Genomic DNA, 21664 nt, shown 5'->3' with positions numbered 1-21664 from the left:
GATTTGAACCCCAGTTTGATTGGCTCCAATTCCAGTGCTTGATTCAATATCCACTCCCCTGCCCTCAACACACACACGGACAAGCCGGGCTCGCTTCCCAGACATTCACACCTCATCCCTAGGACATCAGTCAGAGGTCTTTCCTCTCCTCGGCCCACCCGTTCCTACCCAGGGCAGTGCTCTTTGTCCCAAATGAAGGCAGTGGGGGTGTCCCCAGTATGATTCTGGGCACAGACCGTCATGAACTGAAGCCACGCAGAGCCTGGTCTCCTGCACGCAGCCCAGCTCCTGTCCGTGGCCGCTGAGGCCTCAGCCATAAATCCCCAGGTCTCAGCTCATAACCATTAGCAAGCGATTGGGCTCATCAGGACGCATTTATGAGACTCAGGTCAGATAAATGGATTGCCGGAGGTCAGGAACAAGGGATCTCCTTGCCTTGCCTTGCTTCAGAGGTGTCCCCCACCACCCAGAGGCTGGCAGATTCCATTCGACTTGCAGCTGCACGTACAAGAGGGGGGTGTTGTCACAGTGAGATCAAGATGTATCCCCAGGTGTGGAAAAAGGCCAGGAGATGTCAAGCCCCAGATAGCTCACAGTCGTCAGGGCTGGAGACACACACACACACACACACACACACACAAGCACATACATAAACCCACATCCACTATCACACCTCATCTCGGGTTCAGATCTGAACTATTCAGCAACCACCGCCGCCTCCCACGACACTCACCTCAGTGATGTTCTCGCACTGCTCCACCTCTGAGGTGTTCTCTAGATCGGTGCTACTCCAACATCGCCGCGCCTCCCAACGACTGGGCATTTTGTTAAAATGCAGATTCTGACGCAGTAGATCTGGAGTGGAACCTGGCGTTGTTTTTCTGATCAGTTCCCAGGCGGAGCCCATGCTGGATCTCCAAGGATTTTCAACAATGCGCCTGCATAAGGAAGGGGTACGAGTTTCAGAACTTGGAAGAGATGGGGGAGTATAGTTTGGAACACCCCTGCCCCCCGCCACAGAGGGACTCCCCTGCTCACACCCAGGCGCCGGAGCCACTTCTGGAATTCTGGTCCCCTTTTCTCCACACAGTTCCTTCTTGCCCTTCAAATCTGAGCCACATGTCACTTCCTCGGAGAAGCCTTCTCCAGCCACCCAGTTTAATGGGTCCCCACATTAAATCTGTGATCACCTCAGCCCTCTTCACAGTATAGGTGCCACGATTTGCACTTAACACATTTGCTTCCTTTTTTTGGTCTGCCTTATCCCCTGAAATGTAGGCCCTGGGGTCAGGGATCGTGACCGGCCTGTTCTTTCGTGAATTCTCAGTACCCAGAGCCTCGTAGGCAGCATATATGCGGTGACTATTGCTGAATGAATGAATGAATGAATGAAGCATTTCCATGCTGAGAAGTAATCTGAATGGGGAGCAGAGGCGAAAGGCAATTAGCAAAATCTCCTTGGTTGAAGGAAACTGGGAGGAACATTGTATGAAGGACTTCGGAGAGAAGACCCAGGGAAAGGAGGGAGGCAAATGTGTCTGGGTAACAGATTGGCCTCACTGGTCCCAGGTGACGTGTCAGGCGTGGAGAAGGGGCCTGGAGGGAGAGGTCCTGCGGGCAGGGGCAGGTGCTGCAGGATCTCGAAAACCATTCCCCGCACCTCGTGGGCAAAGTTCTTCACTTATTTATTCTTTCCTATGCTTGACAGATGCTTACTGAGCCTCTACTAGGTGCCGGGCACCGTGCTGCGTGTTGCATTTGCAGGGATGAACACCATGGCTCTGCTTCCTGCCCTCATGGAGTATGCAGTCTGTCAAGAGGGACTGACATTAAAACAATTGAATTGGATTGTCCAGGTTGGGCTAAGCCTACAAAGGAGAGGTGCATGATGAGGGGTGTGATGGACAGCAGAGAAGCTTCCCTAAGACAAGACAGGTCACCCCGAGTCCTGAGGGGTGGGGCTCTTCCTCGCCAGCCCCCAGACCCCTCGGCTTACATCCTGGACTTCCCTGCATTCCGCTGCACTGCCCCTTTAAGAGGCGCGCCTCTTTCCTGAGCAAAGGAGGTTCCGGGCATACAGCCGAGCCTGCCAAGGTTGTGGGCTATAAATCAATGCTGGCACTCCCTTGGCAGTGGGCTCTCCTCTGAGTTGCCCAGATGGCGGGCAGGCCTGTGGCTCCAGGGGCAGCCAGGCTCACAAGAGGGGGGAGGCAGGCAAAGTGGGGGCACAGCTGGGCCCTGGGCCCCGATGGCAGCTGTCCACCTCTGTCTGAGGGCCTTGGGCCAGAAAAAATGCCAAGGTCCTTCTATGCCAGTCACAGGGACCTTCTGACTCCTGAGTCACGAGCTGGCATTGACCTTTGGGGTCACAGTCCTCTCACCACTTCTTGGGATCCAGGCCTCACGGACATCCTCTGAGACCAAAGGCAATGGGGCTGTCCTTTCGGATGACCTCTCAGAGTCCTAGTCTGTTCTAGCATCCAACCCCCAAGTTCTGCCTGTGGGGCAGAACTCTTCTGCCCTCTTCCCTCTTGCTGTAGCCAAGGTGTGCTCTTTAACCCTCTGAAGGACAGCAGCTTCCCATTTGGTGGGGGTTTGGGACCTGTCCCCTCTGCCCTCACTTTAAGCTCCCCAGAAAGACAGGCTAAGATTTCTCAAGGTCAGCTGCAGAGGGTGGCACTCTGCCCTCTTGGGGGCTGGCATCCCTCAGCCACCCTCACAGGTGCTGTGACAGAGGGAACATATGTTGCTCCCACCCCAGAGGACAGTAACAACATCTCAGCAGCCACAGCCCCACAGAGCTGAGCTCAGCAGGCCTTGACAGACCTGGAAAGGCAGCCTCTTGCCTGGGCCCGGGGCCTGGGTTGTGTGTGGAGGGGGAGAAGCAAAGCCTGGAGACCCTTCCCACAAAGGAATAGACAGGCTTGACTGCTCTCCCTTCTCCCCCCTGCCCCCAAATAACCAACAATGTATCTAGAACAGTGGGAAACTCCTGGGTTATAGAACACTAGAGATTTCCTGGGACGTTCTTGCCCTCAAGTTCTGTGAAAAGTCAGAGCTCCCAGGAATTTAGAAATCCTCTCACACACTCATTGTATAGATGAGGAAACTGATGAGGAAACCCCCATTGTATAGAGGAGGAAACCCGGGTCTATCAGCATTCAGGTTATTTCCACTCTACCACGTTTGCTTCCTGAATAGAAATCCCCTGAGCCACCAATAAGCAGGATGTATCATGTTCCAGCTCTGATAGTGTAGATGGAGGTTAGAGGGTAAGTAGGACTTTCTCAGAATGGCGGATTACAGAAGAGGAGAAGACGGAGTGAAGAAATTGAGTTCTCCAAAACAGTGCGGCGGGAGCAGGGAGGGTTGGAATTTTGCAGAATAGAATAGAGGCAAAGGGGACTGGCATGGAGCCCGAGCAGGGCCCGTGGGGCGTGGGGCTTCTGGGGTTCTTCACTGAGGACCTCCAGCCTTCACCCATTCCAGGCTTCTGGGAATCTCCGGTAGTTTAAATTCAGGCCTTACCTCGGCTGATTCTCTTGGCTTATTCCTTGCTCTCCCGGGATGGCTTATCTGGCTGCCAGAGTCATTTGCCGTCTCTAATTTGTGTTTAAATTAAAGTTCCCACAAACAGGGGCTTAATGTGCTGTTACCAAGAGCTCCCGGGCCCCCTGCAGCTCCGGGAAGTTGAGGGGGCTGGGGGAAGAGGCCGTTCTGCACGCATCGAGGCTGAGCCCACTGGGCATAGGCACCTGGGGTGAGTGAACCAACTGGGTGCGTCCTGTCCTCACTGCTCTCCCCAGAATGGTGACCCCTCGGGGCAGGGCTCGTGCTCACAAAAGGCTTGGTGATGGTAGACTTGACAAGGGGCTCCCTTGGTGGTTGTTCACCCTTTTTCGGGACATTGGAAAGGAGGCAGGGGAGGTGCGCAATCAAAAGACGGCTGGGGGCAGAATGGGAGAAGCTCCGATTTTTAGCACTTACACAGTGTTCCCTGTGTGCCAGCGCTGTTCCTAGGGGCCTCGTGACCACAAACTCACTTAACTGTCTCCCCAACCCTATGAGGTGGGGGGTTGCTATTCTCATCAGCCCCATTTTTATGGATGGGGAAACTGAGACCCAGAGAAGTCAAGTACCCCGTCCAAGATCACACCGCTAGTAAGAGGTGGATCCGTGATTGGCATCTATGCGGTCTGGCTCCAGATTTTTTTTATGTGCTGGGCCACCACCGCGGCCAAGATTTGTCTGTTACCCTCCAACCTCTTGATCACCCAGTGGGGTTTCTCTTTGATTGCCAGTGTGAGGGAGACAGAATGATGCTCCTGTAGGCTCCTTCTTCCCTCTCTGAGTCACAGATTTCTCATCAGTAAGGTATGTGCGGGGATTCCAGGGCTCGGATGCCTTGAGGAGATAGCTGAGCAGAGCAGCCAGCAGAGGCGGGCCCTGGGCACCAATCTGTTTCATTCCCCTTGGCCTGACCACGGCTTCCGGCTGCCTGTCCCACACTGCCCCTTGATTCTGCTTTCCAGGAAGGCAGGGATTCCTCATCCCTCAGTGAAAACCCTTGATAGAGCGTTGTCCTTCATTCAACCTCTCTGTTCCCCGGGGGAGCCCCTGGAGAAGAGGGGTAATAAAGCTGACCTGGGTCTCTGAACCACCGGGGACCCGGTCCTCTGCACCCAGGTGAGGCCAGCCAGAGTTCCAGCGGGAAACAAAAGACACATTCAGAAGGGCTTCACGGAAGGGAGTTTCATGATATGACAGTTTGCAAGGTATAGACAGGATTTGGGGAACCAATAAGGGCCGATGAGGCACCAGGAAAGCCCCAAAGAGGCAGGAAATGGAAATGTGCAGCAAAGCCTGATTCTAGCTGGGGTCATGAACGAAGGGCCACCCAGCAAAGCTGTGGCCACAGAGGAGCCCGAACCCCTGCTGGGACTCAGGCAGGAGAGAGAGCAGGCAGCAGGGGATGGGAAATAAACACAGTGGCTTCTCTCTCCTTTCCTGCCAGGACCCCTGCTGGCCAAACCCCACAGAAATCAGGAGGTCAGGAGCCCAGGTGATGCGGTCTGCTTAGGGCTGCTTCCCCAGGGCCCAGGGCAGCCCGGAGAACACAGGGGGCAAACAAAATAACCCGCCCGCCCCACCTGGGATCCCCATATGATGGCGAAGCTTACCTCTGCTGCTTTATCACCACCTCTGTCCCTGCCTGCAGACCAACAGTAACTGACAGGGAAGGAGATCCAAGACTCCTCGTTTGACAGAAACGGTCTGGCTCACAAGGAAGGTGCGGATCCAGGCAGAAAGAAGGTAGAAGGAAGGAGGGCTGCCTGGGCCAGGCGTGACCTGTGCCTGAGCGTGGGGAGAGGCCAGCAGGACAGAGCTGGGCGGGAGATGATGTCGGGTGGTGAGGCGAAATGACCGTACGACGTCAGGATTTAGTGCAAACCACTGGATCCTGCTCCTGCCTCCCCTCTCTAGACGGTGAGCCCCTGGAGGGCAGGAATTTTGTCTTGCCTATCCTCCACAGCTAGCTCAGCGCCTCTTAGGTGCATGAATTAGAATGCTTTGGATAAATAAGTGGATAACAAGTACATGAATGAACAAGCCTAGTCACAGCCCAGGTGCACACCCCTGGGCCCTCGTCAGGGAGCACTGTTGAGCGAGTCACACGCCACACTCCTAGAGAAGTGTTATTTCCATCATCCGCCACCTCAGATTTTCCACGCGGCCAGTGAGTCACTGGCCGCTCCGGCCCACGTAGGTCTCCAAACTGGCCAGAGGCTGTGCTTTGATGGCACGTGTTCATACGTGCAGTGACTTCCTTTGGCCGCTCTCGACGAGGCAACGGGGGAAACGGCAAGTTACTTCATTTTGCCCAGCAGCCTTCCTGTGAGCTCTTTCTCCGGAGAAACCTTGATCCATGGCAAACCGTCTGCGGTATTCCCGGCTGGAGCCTTTGGCAAGAGATAGGAGGCCAGAATGACAGTGCCAAAGAGGCAGCTGAAGGATCGTCACCCTGGGAGCCACAGCTCTGGCTCGCTTTTTTTCCAATGGGCCATAAAGACTGAGGGAGGCAGGGGGAAGGGGAGGGGGGTCACCAGAAAAACAAACTAGAGTTCCCGAGTGCAGTCGCTGTGCCGAGCCCACCTGGTGCAGCGATTACGCGCAGACTGTGGGGCCAGGCAGCTGGCTTCCGCCTCCCCGCTCTACCACTCGCCGGCTGTGTGGCCTGGGGCAAGACACTCCATTACTGTGCCTCAGTTTACTCATCTTAAAAAACTGCGGCTAATGCTCATGCCCACCTCATATGGCGGTAGAGAAGAGGAGATGGGTTAACAGTCGTGAAATATTTCAGAGTACGTGGTCCATACATAAATAATGTCATTACATACATACATTACATACATAATTCATTACATACATAAATTTCATTACATGAAGTTGAGCAGGACGCTTGGGGTCTAGACCCACAAACTTTCTTTTTCTGGAACAAGGCCAGCCTTAGCTACCCCGCAGGTCTGTTGTGAGCAGGGAGCTAACGTATGTGAAAATTAGAACGTGTGAAAGCTTGTTATTTGTCGTCAAGACCACGGGAGCGGCCTGATTTAGCAGGAGGCGGCAGGGAGGGATGTTCAAGGACTGTCAGTCGTCAACTTCTTTTTTTTTTTTTTTTAATGTTTTTATTTGTTTTTGAGACAGAGAGAGACAGAGCATGAGCAGGGGAGGGGCAGAGAGAGAGAGGGAGACACAGAATCTGAAGCAGGCTCCAGGCCCTGAGCTGTCAGCACAGAGCCTGACGCGGGGCTTGAACCCATGGACTGTGAGACAATGACCCGAGACTAAGTTGGACGCTCAACCGACTGAGGCATCCAGGTGCCCCAGTCGTCAACTTCTGATTATCTGCCTCATGGAGGTCCCCTTCTTGCCAACGTCGTCAGCTCTTTGGCCTGTTCGAGTCTTCGGTTGACAACATCCAGGCGTCTCACGGGTCCTTCCCACAGAGCAAGGGAAATGGCTGGTCCTTCCCTTCCCACCTGCGAGGCAGGTATAGCCAGTGGACACAAGCTGTGAGAGAGGGACACACACCTCTGTCTCAGCCCGCTTTCCTTTGAGCAGGAGGAGCAGGACAGGGGAGGGCGGCCAGCTCCTCTGTACCAGGGCCTCGGAAAGAAATGGGTTTGTCTTGAGTGTGGAGAGCTGGGAATGAGAACAAATACACATCCCAGAGCAAAGTACAAATGACCTGCCACGTACTGCTACCTATGGGATTTCAAAGACTCTTGGAGTCTCAGTTTTTCTCATCCTCAAAATGGGGATAATTATACCTAATTAAAAGGGTGAACATCGGTGACATATATAACTCCCTTGGTACATGGCTAGTCCAATAACTGGCAGCCACTTGAGCTAACATTTTGCATTATCTGCACACCATCCCCTCCGAGGGATGGAGAAGGGCTGACATCTGTCTACACCAGGAAAGGTGGTGGCGACACAAGTGATTTATAACTCCAATGTTTATGGTTTCTTTCCAGGGAACATACTAAGGGTTCATGCGTTCGTTCATTCAGCAAATGTTGCAGAATTTGTACAACTTGCCATTATTTTGCTCACTCGTATTTGGCTCTCACCACCGGAACTGCAAGGCTTACGAGGTCGGTGGTGGAGTCTGTGGAGTTCACTGGATACTTAGTGAAGACTGGCTAGGTAGGTAAGTGAATGGACGGAGCCCAAGGCACGTCTGCAAGACTGAAATGGTGGGTGCTCCTGGGTGGCTCAGTCGGTTGAGCGTCCGACTTCGGCTCAGGTCATGATTTCACGGTTTGTGAGTTCGAGCCCCACGTTGGGCTCTGTGCTGATAGCTCGGAGGCTGGAGCCTGCTTCGGATTCTGGGTCTCCCTCCCTTTCTGCTCCCCCACCCTTTCGTGCTCTGTTTCTCTCTCTCTCTCTAAAATAAACATTACAATTTTTTAAAAAGTAAAGTAAAAGACCGAAAGGAGGTAGGGGCAGGAGGCCTGCATTCTGGGCTCAGTCACGCCTCCAGGAACAAAACTTTCTCTTGACCTGGAGCCTCCACAGACCTTCCTTCAGCTGTGAGATACCGGAGGATCACTGGAGACCAGACTCCAGGAACCTTTTCCCCAGTGGGAAGATATCCATGTAACTGCTTAGGTGTCTCTAAAAGACCTGGAGAAGGGTTCGAGTCCCCCACTCTGAGGAATACAGCAAGAGACCAAAATAAGGATGATAAAAAAAAGAATTGATGGCAAATGGAAGGAGCAGCCCCTTCTTAGTAACTTAACAGAGGGAGGGAAATTCCAGCTAGTGGGTACGTAACTAACATAAAAGAAGACATGACCTAAGGCCCTGCTTTTGTGGGTATCGGGTGCTCCCACATGTAAGACACACTCGTTCTTGCCCACAGACCTCACTTTGTGTGATCCAGGCTGTCCAGAGACATAAGAGTAAAGGGTGGAAACAACCCAAATATCCATCAGAAGAGTGGATCCACACAGTGAGGCATATCCATACGATGGAATATTATTTGGCCGTGAAAAGGACTGAGCTACGCCGAAGTACTCGTACACGCTGCAGCACGGATGGCCCTCGCAAACATTATGCTAAGCGAGATCAGCCAATCACAAAGGCCACACATCACGATTCCCTTTACGGGGAAGTCCAGAACAGGGAAATCGACAGGGACGGAAAGCAGGTTAGTGGTTGCTTAGGGCTTGGGAGGGGGTCTGGGGGGACACGGAGGTGATAAGTAACGGGTATGAGATTTCTTTCGGGGGTGATGAAAGTTCTCAATTGTGCTCATAGTTGCACGTTATCTGTGAATACACTGAAACCACCAAATCATACGCCTGAATGGTGAATTGTACAGTATGTGAATTATTTCTCAAGAAACCTGTTTAAAGAGCGAGCGAGCAAGGAGGGGAAGGGGCTTTGAGAGGGAGCAGGAGGGCTGTGCTCAGAAACAAAGCTCGAGGCCTGTCAGTCCTGGCTGCGCCCTCAAGCCAGAGCCTGCACATCACACAGGCAGGGTTATGGTAGCCCCCAACCCACGACTCGGGAAGATAAATTGGCCCCAGAAGGTATGGGGCTGGGTCTCTTCTCCCCTGACAGCTCCCTCTCTGTGTTTTTTCTGGCACAAGAAACATTCTGTCTTCTTGTATAAATAGGGGAAATTTATGATAGTTTTCCCCCTTCTCCTCCCTGGTGGGCTACTCAGAAGGGGCCTGGGCAGGAGGAGGGAGATATAAATGTGGAAAGACTTGAAGGAGTCAGGGATCTTGGCTCTGGCCCCTGCTCTCCTTTCCCTCTGCGTGTTTGACCATCTGCGTGAGGAGGCGGCTGGAGAAGAGGTGCAGGCCCAGAGAGGCGGGTCTCTGAGGCAGATATCCAACAGGAGGGGCACAGGGGAAATTAGGGAAGCATGGCTTGGCTATCCCGAAGCATATCAGATGAGATACAGGCCCCCTGCCTGGTTTGGGTTATTTCTGTCCTTGCTGCTGGTTGAGGCAGCTGATGGGGTGGGGAGAGAATTCATCTTGGATTCAGAAAATGGACAGAAAAACGAAGTGTGACCTTAAACAAGTCACGTCCTCTCTCTGGGCCTCATCTGTAACAAAGCGGGGGGTGGGGGGGAGATGAAACCGATCAGGGGGTCAAAACTGGTTTTAGCTATGGGGTCCTTTCTCTAAATAAAATCCTTTCTTTAAGGTTTATTTATTTTGAGAGCGAGCAAGCATGAGCGGGGGAGGGGCAGACAGAGGGGGAGAGAGAGAATCCCAAGCAGGCTCCCCGCTATCAATGCAGAGCCCGATGCAGAGCTCGAACTCACGAACCGGGCGATCGTGACCTGAGCCGAAATCAAGAGCCGGACACTTAACCCACTGAGCCGCCCAGGCGCCCCTCAAAATCTTAAGTAGCAACCCAACAGCTAACATGGGGTGTCCCGCTGAACTTCTTGGGTTCAAATGAGGGCGCGATGAGAAATGCCGAGGCCCCTGTCATGACTGTGAAGGGGTCTGGCCAAGTGTTACATGATCTCCAAGGTCCCCGGTCCTTCTCCGTCTGCAGGAGGGGACTTGCCCCGTATAGAGAACTCGGGCTCTGCACACTCGAGGTTGGGACCCCAGTTCTACCACTTACTGTGTATCCACTGGCACATCACTTATCTCCTCTGGGCCTCAGTTTCCTCACGTGTAAGTGAGAATAATAGCGATCCCTCTCTCGGAGGACTGTCACGAGGGTTATATTAACTAACGTGCGTCCTATCTGGCACTCAGTACATGTCATTATTGTAACTATTCCCTGACCTGACGTGATCCTGCTGGTGAGTCTGAACCACAAATCTGGTGTAAGGAGGTACGTCAGGAAAGACGAAGGCAAAACTGCCGTAAGAGAGAGGCCCCCAGACACAGGAACTTAGAGAAAACAGGTTTATTCTTCGTGTAACAGTCTCAGTGGAGCACTTCTCGACGGCAGGCAGTTCGGTTCCACCTGGTCAGTCAGAGACGTGGCTTCCTTCCATGTGGTTGCTTTGCTCTCTCTTAAGGACTTCTCCTCAAGTGCATGGTCAAAGCTCAGTCCCAGGTGCATCGGGTCCAGCTCGCGAAAGAAGAACTTACCCAATGTCTTAAGGCTCTGATGACATTACTTGGCTCCCACTCCCCTCTGGCCACACCTGGCAGCAAGTGCAGCCACGAAATGGGTGTCCAGCCGCAAGGCTGTCTGCTTTCAAGCAACAAGGAGAGAAGGGGTTTTATTGAACAACTAGTAGTCTTCATCCAGGGCTCAGACCCACACCTGAACCACCCTCTTCCCCTTCCCCTCTCAAAGGAGGGGGGCTAGAGACCACAGTCCAGAAAACAATGTGATCCCCCATGAGGTCACTGTGCTCCCCGATGGCCATCATGCCAAGAACAGCAGTCACAGGACAGTGACTTGGAGGCCTTGCTCCAGGGAGAATACCCCTCCATCCATCTTCTTCACAAACATGTGAGACAAGCTTCTGCCCCCACTGCCCATCTGCCGCTTTCTCATGGTCCTGTCCCATTCTCTACCCTCTGTTTCCAGTCACTAAGTGTGACTACAAACACGGGGACACAGTAGGAATGGGAGGCGAGCCCCGGGGAAGGAAGGAGGCCATGCTTTGCAGGCAGCTCAGGCACGGGGGTCAGTGCCGGGCAAATCCAGCTACCAAATGTGTGACCCGAAATGGGGCAGCTCTCTGAGCTTCAACAGACTCTTCTGGAAACAGGAATAAGACACTCACTTGTCAGGGTTGTTGTGATCATCGAACAGGACACACCCAGTCTATAACCCTGTGCCCGGGCACAGAGTAGGTCCTCAAGAAACGTAACCGATTTTACTTGGCGCCAGCAAAGCCAAACTGATCCTTGCCCCCTGGCCTCATCCAGCCTTTGCGTGGCCTTTTCTCCCTCCCCTTCCTGGCCAGTGTACCACCCCCCACCCCCGCCCTCTTCGTTACCCCCATCCTCACTGCCTTCCCACCTGAACCCACCTGGATCTGTGTTTTCCACCTCCGGCAAGTCTTCCCTGACTAAGCATTCCAAAACATTCCCACTTAGCCACTTCCCACCCCAGCCCCCACTCCAGAGACTCACTCTTGACCCAAGGGGGGTATGAGACCGAGAAAGTAGTTCCCCCAGCATGGGCCGCCACAGGGAAAAAAAAGAAGTGACTTCCTCTTGAAGTCTCTGGGCACTGAGAGGGACAGCCAAGCCAAGAGCCACAGCAGAGGCTGGGGAAGAACTCAGGCATCCCAGCCTCCAGAGCCCCAGGGCTTCATTCTCTCCTGCCCCCACTGTGTACACCCCAGCTGTTAGATCAGTGGGTTGAGCTGATCAGGCTTAGAGAATCCATTGAGCCCTTAACGTCGAAGGGGTTCCACGCCTCTATCTCCAACCTTCTCAGGTTAGAAAAGCAACATCCATAATAACTAATGCTGACACAGTACTGCCCACTCTACTGACACTGTTCCGGGCACATCACACACATGGACTCATTTCACTTCCACAACAGCCTGTGCGCTAGGACTATTAACTCCATTTTGCAGATGAGGAAACTGTCATCTGGAAAGGTAAAGTAACTTGCCCCAGGTCATACAGCTAGCCTAAGGCAGGGCTGAGATTCAAAACCAGGCAGTTGGGCTCCAGAATCCATGCTCTTAACCACTCTGCTATAATAAGAGCTAGCACCGGGGCGCCTGGGTGGCTCAGTCGGTTAAGCGTCTGACTTCAGCTCAGGTCATGATCTAATGGCCCATGGGTTTGAGCCCCGCGTTGGGCTATAAGCTAATGGCTCAGAGCCTGGAGCCTGCTTCTGATTCTGTGTCTCCCTCTCTCTCTGCCCCTCCCCAGTTCATGCTCTGTCTCTCTCTGTCTCAAAAATAAATAAATGTTAGAAAAAAATTTTTATAATAAGAGCTAGCATTTACTGGTAGTTTCCAGGTGCCAAGCCCCGTGGAAAACACATCACGTGGATTTCATCAAATCCCAAACAACCCCTGAGATAGCTACTGTTAATATTATTCCAGTTTTACAGATCAAGAAACTTAAGGGAGCAAAGTTAAGCAACTTGCCGAAAGTCACACAGCTAGATAGCTTCAGATCCCCTAGCTGCTTTACCCCACATCTCCCACCCTCACCCCCAGCTCCTCCTTCTCTAGGTGGGTTTTAGCACCTTCCTTGACAAATCTGCTTTACCCCCACAGCCCACAACCCTTATCCTCCTACCACTCCCATGCATTTCTGTCTCTTTTCCTCCCCACTCCCCCACCCCCACCCCTCCACAGTCCCCCATCCCTCCACCAAAACTACCCCCAAACCCTACTGTCCCTCTCCCTCAGCTCCCCTCTGCCCTCTCCCACATTTGCAGCTCCCACAGAATCAGATGAATTTCACTTAAAAAAAAAAAAAAAAGGAGCACCGGACGTTCCCCAATCAGGCCCCCACTGAGCCTTGATCTCCAGCCCCCTGGGGAGGCACCGCAGTGACTAGGCTGGAGAGTCAGAAATAAAATCCTCATTCTATTCCCCCACCCCCACTTGCCATCACTCATCTGGGAATCCAGGGCGAAGAAGGGAGCTAAAGTGCAGAGCGTTCATTTAATATTAACAAATTGAAATGAATTCTTTTAATGCCAATTAACTTGGAGCGGCCCCTTATTAATAGTAATTTAGATTCATACTTGGGAGAAGCGGGGGACGGGGGGCTGGGCCAAATGTGCCCAGAATGTCAATGTGATGACGGAGCTGGAGAACCCGGAGGGGAGGGGCAATGGCAGTGGCAGCTTTACTTCTGCCCAGTTGGGTTCTGTTTCCCTCCGGGAAACAGACAAAGTCGCAGGAGGTGGATCTTTGGGAAACAGATTACTCTAACAATTTGATTTTTGTACTTGCACTGGGTCTAAAGAGGCTGAAAACCTCATCACACCATTTTGATGGTTTACTTCATGGTACTGCTAAATAAGAATCTCCTCAGAGGTGAGATTTACCCCAAACTATCCTAAGCCAGACCTCTCCGACCAGAAGTGATCGAGTCTCAGGCCAGCTCGCCCTTCCTTCTTTGTGTCCGTTCAAAGCCAGAGCCAGAGATCAAAATGGGGGTGCCCTGATCCCTGCCACCTCCACCTTAAAAGTAAAAGAGAGGACTAAACATTGTGTTTCTTCTGGGAATCCTCTTCCAGAAGGTAAGAAACCCAACAGGCTTACCCTGAGCTAGCTGCTGACATTTAGGGGAGGTACAAAGATCTGCTTGTACTTTTCTTAGAATTTAGGGAAAAGATGAGAATTAAAATTTCAACTTTGTGTACCAAAAAGTTGCCCAGGATAAAGGCAAGGAGAAAAAGCTCAGTCCTAGACTAAAAAGTCAAACAGAAATTTTTCTTTCCCTGATTTTGCTGGCTCGATGGGGGAGGGGGGGAGAACTAGAACCCTGAATGTAGGCTTTGACCCAAGCAGGACATTGCTTCTTCCTAGGTGTCCCTCTTTGGCTGGCAGGGTGAGTCAAATTTGAAGCTGGGAATTGTGGAGGTTGGGGGTGAGGGTCCTGAAATGAAGGAGGAAGGAGTGCAAAGGAGGCTGGGGAAGGGTAAGCAAATGTATAAAATGGTGAAGTTTATTAAATAAAAACTTTAAAAACGGTTTAACATGTAAAGATTAAATTTAAAGAACAAGTCAGGTTTTAAAAGGAGGTAAAATACATCAAAATTGAGAGATTAAACAAAAATGAGGATAAAGCATAAACTACTTCAAGTAAATTATTCTTCAAAAGAGGAGGGGGTTGGAATTAATCAAAAGAGACCTTGTTCACACCCCCATAGAGCTTCCCAAACAATAAATTCATTTACCAAACAAAAAGAGAAATCAACACAAGACTAACAGTTTCACACGGAGGGAAAAAAAAATCATGGAGATTCGGCAACAGCTAAAAAACGAGTGAGGAAGGAGAAAAAAGAAAGAAACTTGAAATCCATTAACTGATTATTGGTAAATATTGAAATTGAAAAATGGGATGGAGAAAGGCGGGAAATTGACATCATCAGAGAAGTGAAACTTGCAAAAACAGAAGGTGTAACTCACCCCCAAAGAAAAGTAAACTCTCCGTAAGTAGAATGCTCCTCCCCAAAAGAAGGAAATACAAAATTGATCTAAAAAGTACCACCCACCCTCCCCTGAGAAAACTATACTAATCCGAATTTAATCTTTGCCCAGATCTGAAATAGATTATACAAACAATAAATAAAAGGATCCCTTCCTTTCAACTGCGAGAAAAAGAAAATCGGATTTAAATTGAGTAATGGGGCAGGAAGGGGGACGTAGTTTGCAGGTGCCAGAAAGGATGGGGGAGGGGGTGTTTCAGGGGTGGAAGACCGGCTTACCTTGCTCTGGAGCGGCGGCCGCCGTACAGAAGTGGGCGCGGGACCCTGCGACTATCTGCGTGTTGGGGATAAAGAGGAATAGGGGCTCCGGGTGCCCCTGCTCGAGAGAGGAGAGTACAAGGACTAGGGGTACCCACCTCCCCACCTCGGCGCGTCTCCCTCCCTCCAGTACTCAGGCCTAGAGAGCTACTGAAAGTTACAAATTGCTTCCATTATTAGCTCATCCCGGGCGTCCTGGTCATTGGCCAACCCTGGACCACGTGGTCCCTCGTACCAATCGATCGAATTTCTAGTTGCAATTCTCTGTCTGTCCCTTGGCTCTGGGCAGGAAAGGGGGGGACCGGTGGCGCGGGGTTTAGGGAGGGGCTAACGAGGGGGGGGTCTCTTCGCCCCCTCACTCTCCTTCTTCGCCTTGTCCCGGCCCTGAGTGGCCGGCCCAGAAGGGGTTGAAAGAATGTTGTTGGCTGGGACACACCCGGGAGGGCACACACTGGAGGAAGCTAACAGACGTCGCCAGGGACCCAGGGTCCTCTCCTCCCAGTCCCCGGGCCGAGCCGGCCCCGCTGGCCACTCCCTCTTACAGCGCCCACTCGGCCCGCGGCGGTCCCAGGGCAAAAGCAGCCTGGCCCCTTGTCCCGGGCGCTTGAATATCCTCCCCGGATCACTGCTTCAGCCCACACTTTGGGGAAGGTGCTTCCCTGGGGCTCGCTCCGGATCAGGCGCCTGCGCCCTCAGGGGCAACCCGACTGCCAAATTTGCGCCCCTCCTGGGACTGTTTGAGAGAAGGACAAACTTTTGAACGGATTAAAAATCAAGAGGAGTCCGTCTGGGGCAGGTGAGCCGGGCTCTGGAGGGGTGCGTGCGTTTCCGTCTGAAGACAATCTGTCTCTCTCTCTGTCTCTCTCCTTACTCCATCCCGCTTCCCCTACCGCCAGATACTAATCTGCCCACCCTTGGAGGAATTTGGGTTGGGGCAGGGCGTCTGTCAAATAAATGGGTCCAGAGCGACTTTCCTCCCCCGAGTTTGGGGACTCCGGTGGCAGCTGGCAGAGGTAGGAGGATTACTTGTGAAACTGGGGAGGACGAGAGAAAGTGGGGGCCTGGAGACCCAAAGAGTCTGGTTTCTTCTTTCCCCAACCGCAACTTGGTGGAAACTTCAGGAAAGTTTTTTGAAGGAAGGTGGAGAAGAGAGTAGAGTTGGGGTTTTGACGCTTAATGTGGGAAGGAGGGCTGCGGTGATCCCCATACTGGAGGAAGGATCTCTTTGCTTATCTCCCAGTCAGGGTGGATTGTCAGTGTCCCGAACCTGCTCACCCAGCAAACTCTTAGAGACGCTTGGAGATCCCCACAGGGTCTCCCGGCGGAAAGGGAGAGAAGTACTAGCCGAAAATAGTTTCCCACTCTGCTGGGGCAGGGGGCGGGGTTATCAGTCTAGAGCCTCAGCTCGGGAAGACCTCGCCCCTGCTGCCCCGGGACCTTTCGCGGGCATTATTTAAGTTATGACACGAGAGAGGGAACAACTCCCACATTTCTTCTTCTTTTCCTTGTAAACCCATTTTGATCCAGAGACCCATCTCCTTGAGATGAAATCAGAGGAGTGCTTCTCCCCGCCACCCCCCACCCCCAGCACAATCTTCCTACTTTCTCCAGCGCTCAAGGGAGGGCAAAGAGATGAGCCCCTTACCCAGTTCCGGAGCTGAGATTGCCCCTCATCTACACACAAGAGAAGTCCTGGGAGGAAGAGATGGCTCTTCTAAAAAGGAGTCAAGTTGCAGAGGGTGGGTCGGGAAGGCGCGACTGAACTTGGGGGTCCCCGGATTGAGAGTGGGGGGAGTAGGCAAGCCAGGGCGGGGGCTTGCGGCGTGATCTGGGAAAGCAGGTGAGGGTGGAGGCCGCTGCAGGTGCACTGGCAAGGCGGGGCGGAGGGGGGGGTAACTCTCAGAGCCCTGTGTTCTTGGAAGGGGAGGCCCGGCCCAAACCGGATGGTCTCCGTTGCACCGGAGGTTTGTGCGTCCTGCCCTAAAAAACCGGGCAGGCTGCTGAGGGCAAATTTGAACCAGTTCTTGGAAAGGGCCAGGAGGGGTTGTGCATCCCAGGAGGGAGAATTCCCACGCCAGCGCGTGGTGTCCCTGCCCCTGCCCAGCCCGAACTTCCAGAGGCTGCTTGGCCCTGCTCTGTTAGGAGCTGCAGAATCGCCCAGGCCTTTGTTTTCGCTGCGCCCGGGGTTTTTCTGCTGGTGATGCAGCGGCTGGCTGTCCGGCACCTGCTCCTACCCGAGCCCCCGGAATTGGGCCCCCCTGGCTAAGAGGTTTAGGAGGGTCGCAGCCCCGCACTGCCTAGGGACCTGGTCTTGAGAAGGACTATCCAGGGGCAGACATGAAGGTGATTGATACCCAAACTAAGCCCTTTTCTTTCCTCCCGTTCTGTGGCCCTACCACCTCTCCAGCCCAGAGGACGTGAGCGGAAGGTCTCCGGCTGCCCCAATCCCAGAGCTGATAGGGCAGCTGCCTAGGCGCTGGGTGCACCAAGAGGAGGTGCCTGGCTCTGGGCTTTGTCCCCCTCTTGATGAACCCAGTCTTCTTTTGCCCCTACCTCCCCAACACTCACCCTACCTCCTCCCATAATCTGCGGGGCTCTCTCTCTTTTACTCTTCCCTTTCTTTTCTTCCTCTTTCTCTTTTTTATTAGGATTGATGGAGAGACAACAATTTGGCAAGGCTCCTCTAAGCCTGTAGTGGGGGGCTGTGGACTCGGCCCTGCCTTCTCAACTAGGGGGAACCGTCCCATTCCTGGGCCCTTGCATTTGGCCCCCAAGTTGGGGGGAAGTCGACACAGAATGGCATGAAGGATGGCTGGCCTGACACAGGACAGAGCCCCAGCCTGGGGAGGGGGCAGTTTTAGGCTAAATTTCCATTGCAGAGAGAGGACTTAGAAACAAAGGAAAGAAGGTTGAGGAAACAGCACAAAGGACTAGAAAATTTGAGAACCACAAAGATAAAAGACCAGCGAGGGAAGAAAAGATTCGAAAAAGCCCCAGCGCTGGGGACAGAGGAAGGGCCTCCGGGAGGCTGAGTGGGAGAGAAGCGAAGATGAAAAAATTTTGATAAGGGACAGAACAAAGGTGCAGGATTCGCCTGTTTTGTGAGGGGGGAAAACGACGGGAAGGGAAAGCAAAGGGGTGAAAGGAGGGAGCTAGAAAGTAAAAGAAAAGGGAAGGAAACATGAAAGAAAAAAGTAAAAGCAACAGAAGACAGAAAGAGAAAGGGGGGAAAGGGGAGAAGAAAAGGAAGGTGAAGGAAGGGAAGAATATAGAGAAAAAAACAGCGAAGGTGGGGCAGAAAGAGAACAAAAGAAGGGGGGGGAAATGAGAAATAAAGAGAGAAAAAGAAAAGGAGAGCCGGAAACCAGCCTAACAGAAAGGGGATCCTGATTTGGAGGTGCACAGGGAGGGAAGGAGGAGGGAGACAGGCCGCGGTGGCCCAGCCAGGGTCTCCCAGGCGCCTGGGCGCCCTACTGGCTTCCCCTGGGGCTACCTGGGCCCTGGCCTCCCACCCCCGCTGCCCAGGACCCCAGTGGTGCCCGGAGGGAGGTGGGGGTTCAGCCGTCCCCTTGCGCCCAGCTTCTCCCAGGAGAAGCAGCTGACTGAGCTGGAAGAAGGACTTCTTCCTGCAGCCATGCCAGCCTCAAACCCAGCACAGCGGGCCTGGAGGCGCAGCAGGTCAAGATCTGGTTCCAAAACCAGAACGCGGAGCCGAAGAGGCGGTTTAGAGATGGGGGGACCAGTGGCCACACAGCCCTGGCTTGTCTCCTTGCCCCCAGCCCCGAGAGCCTCCACCCTGACCTTGCTGGCAGAGGCTGGCTGCAGACTGACTGCTTTTGTTCCGCCCTGTGACCTTGGGCCTCAGTGTGATCTTAGGTCAAATGTGTCCTTTGTGCTGGAGGGTTCTTCTGTAATTTTGGTTGGCCTGTCTGTATTTGCGCGGGGGAGAGAGAGGTGAAGATGAGGCCTGGTCCTCCCCAGCAAGGGCATGTTCATTGGTGAGAGGAAAAATCCTCCTTTGCCATCCTTCTCTCTCTCCATGCCCCAGAAAACTTCCTGCCAGGGCACAGGGTTTCTCTACACCAGAAAGGATTGTGTGAACTTGTAAAGAGCTCGGCATGAGGTTGTCCAGTGCTGGAGGAACCGGAGAAGGAACCTCAGTTTGAAAGAGAATGAGGACGTTTCCTACAGGGGCAAGTGGAGTTGAGCTTTGCAGGATATAGCACTGAACCACACACACAAAGACGTTAATTGGCAAAGGGGCTTTAGACTGCGCTGCAGAGGAATGAACTTGGGGTTATTGTGTGTCTGTGGCGTGTAGGGCCTACACTCCCACGCCCCGTTCATTTGCGCCGGGGACAACTGCCCAGTTTGATTCAGAGGGTCTCTTAAAGCCAATTAGGTAACTCCTTTGTTTCCCAGGAGTGCAGAGGGGACACTGCCATTGGGCTCTCCTTGCTGCCTTGGCCTCTGCCCGTTTCTGCTTGCTGTTGTTTTCTGCCTCACTGAGGGGTTCGGGGCGGGGGGGAGGGGGACAGGAAAATAAAATGTCCCTCCCCACTCCCCTAGTCCTTCCCTGTACCCTACCCCCACCAAACCTTCTAGCTGCTGACGGTAATGAACTCCCAGGAGTGCAGAGGGGACAGTGGCTGAGATCAGCCAGATCTTCCAAGGGCAGCACGAGCCTTGGGGATGGGCTTGAGGGACCTTCACATGGCCAGCTGGTGTCCACAGTAAGCCTTGCAGCCCCTCTCGGGCGGGGGCGGGGGGGGGGGGGCTCGGTCCAGTGCTTCTCAGCACTGCGCTTCTAGACTTCCTCCCCTTCTCTCAAGCTACTTCTTTCCTTCATTTCCTCCTCCCCCCCTCTCTCTTGCTCCCTTCCCTCCTTCTTCTTGTTCTTTAGGTTCTCTCTTTCCTTTATCATCTAGCCCAGGCTGGGACTCTTGTACTGTCTTTGTGCCCCCTGCCCTGAGGCTTTGCTGTGGGAACTTCAGTCAGGCTAATAACCTGAGGCCTGCCCTCAGGAGTTCATGATGTGGATGCAGTATTGGGACTGGGAGATGAGGGGCAAAATGGGGGGTAAGCTTTGCTGATCAGGTGCGGGATGAATCAACTGGTTTTCTCTATCAGTTGTGATTAATAGAGACCACATCCCAGTGGCTCATCCCAGGAAATCTTTCCCCACCTCACCGATCTGCTGGCCTGCCCCTGCCCACGGGGGTGGGGTTGCTGGTGTCCCCAAGGCCATTCTCTCCCAGGGCGAGTGAGGGCCTCCAAGAGCGCCCCTTGCCTCAGTAGATGGGGGTGCTGGGGGTGGGGGAAGAGAGGTCAGTGATGCCAGGTCAAAGCCTCAAACTATTAAAGAAGCAAAGCCTGTTTCCCTATTCCCGATGCATTTTAGGGGTCCTCTTTCCCTTGGATGGAGAGGCTGCTCCTCTCTTGGCTCTTGGCTATCTCTCCGAGGAACACACCCCTTGATTAGCCAGGCCCGCAGCCATCCCCATCTGCTCTGCTGAGAAGGGAGGCCACTCATTCCAGGTCTTGGTGGAAGGGATACAGACTGCCCAACGCAGCTTCCTTGCCTCAACTGGCCCCTCAGGGAAGGTGGGAACCTCCTTCACTTCGCAGGATCCGGAATCTCGGCCGGCAGAGCGGACAGCCGCGCTCTGGAGCCTGACGCCGGAAGAAGTTTCTGCCATTGCGCTCTCCTTGCTGTCTCGGCCTCTGCCCATGTCTGCGTGCTGTTGTGTTCTCCCTCACTGAGGGAAATAAAATGTCCCTCCCCACTCCCCTAGTCATTCCTTGTACCCTACCCCCACCAAACCTTCTAGCTGCTGACGGTAATGAACTCCAGCTTCCAGCCTTGCTCATAAGCTACTCACAGTGAATTCAAATTCTCTTCTGGGCAGGAGGGAGGACAGATGCTCCTTCCTCGGTCCTCCCTTGCTCGGTGATCCATTTTGAAGGCCTTTTGGGGTCAAAGTCAGACCAGATTGCTTCAATTGGTATAAAATTAGCATCTTAAAAAAATCACACCCAGATTTCTAGCATCCCAGAATAGAAGTCTTGGAGCACCTGGCTGGCTCATTCAATGGAGCATGTGAGTCTTGATCTCAGGGTCGTGAGTTCAAACCCACATTGGGCATAGAAATTACCTAATAAAAAAAGAAAGGAATAGAAGGTCTTTACCCAGACCCACACCTCTTCTCTGGCCTTTCAAACCCGTTGATGATATAAAGGCTTGTGGAAGTGGAAGAACAGAAGGGAAATGAGCAATTTCCTCCATCTAAAAGTCAGTCATTTCAGCTGGTCATTCTACTGTATTTATTTAGTACTTACTATGTGCAAAGCATCACCCCTAACTCAGTTTGTCATGACTGTTGAAAGCAATTCTTGCCCCTATAAGGCTTCAGTGTGTGTGGAAGATCTACAAATAAATCAATGGAAAAGAAAGTCTGGACTCAGGCTGATTTTGACTGTAGCCTTCCATGCGCCTGGTCTCAGAGCCCCTGGCTTCCCAGCTCCCGCTGCCCAGACCCAGTCGGTGCAAAGACAGGACGGCCCTGGGTCTCCTCTGTTTCCCCCGCTGGAAAAATACCAGAATGGGGAGCGAGAAACATGCACTGGGATTGGCAGACAGGAAAGCCCTGAAATAAAGGGTTTGGGAGGGTCAGCAAAAGAGCCCTCCATAGGTACCTTTCCATCCTCG

The 21664-nt window shown here is 53.1% G+C and overlaps 2 long non-coding RNA genes across 2 annotated transcripts; one reads left to right on the top strand and one right to left on the bottom strand.

Moving 5' to 3' along the window:
• Nucleotides 1-10437: 10437 nt before the first annotated feature.
• LOC131519471 (uncharacterized) lies at nt 10438-15248 on the bottom strand. Its single transcript, XR_009265642.1, has 2 exons — nt 14917-15248; nt 10438-10743 (listed from the first exon to the last, which is right to left on the bottom strand). It is a non-coding gene; the product is annotated as an uncharacterized LOC131519471 (long non-coding RNA).
• Nucleotides 15249-15637: 389 nt separating this feature from the next.
• LOC131519472 (uncharacterized) lies at nt 15638-21109 on the top strand. Its single transcript, XR_009265643.1, has 2 exons — nt 15638-15751; nt 17604-21109. It is a non-coding gene; the product is annotated as an uncharacterized LOC131519472 (long non-coding RNA).
• Nucleotides 21110-21664: the final 555 nt, after the last annotated feature.

This window comes from Neofelis nebulosa, chromosome 8 (assembly GCF_028018385.1).
Source record: "Neofelis nebulosa isolate mNeoNeb1 chromosome 8, mNeoNeb1.pri, whole genome shotgun sequence".
NCBI lineage: Eukaryota > Metazoa > Chordata > Mammalia > Carnivora > Felidae > Neofelis > Neofelis nebulosa.
This window is presented reverse-complemented; position numbering and strand designations above follow the sequence as displayed.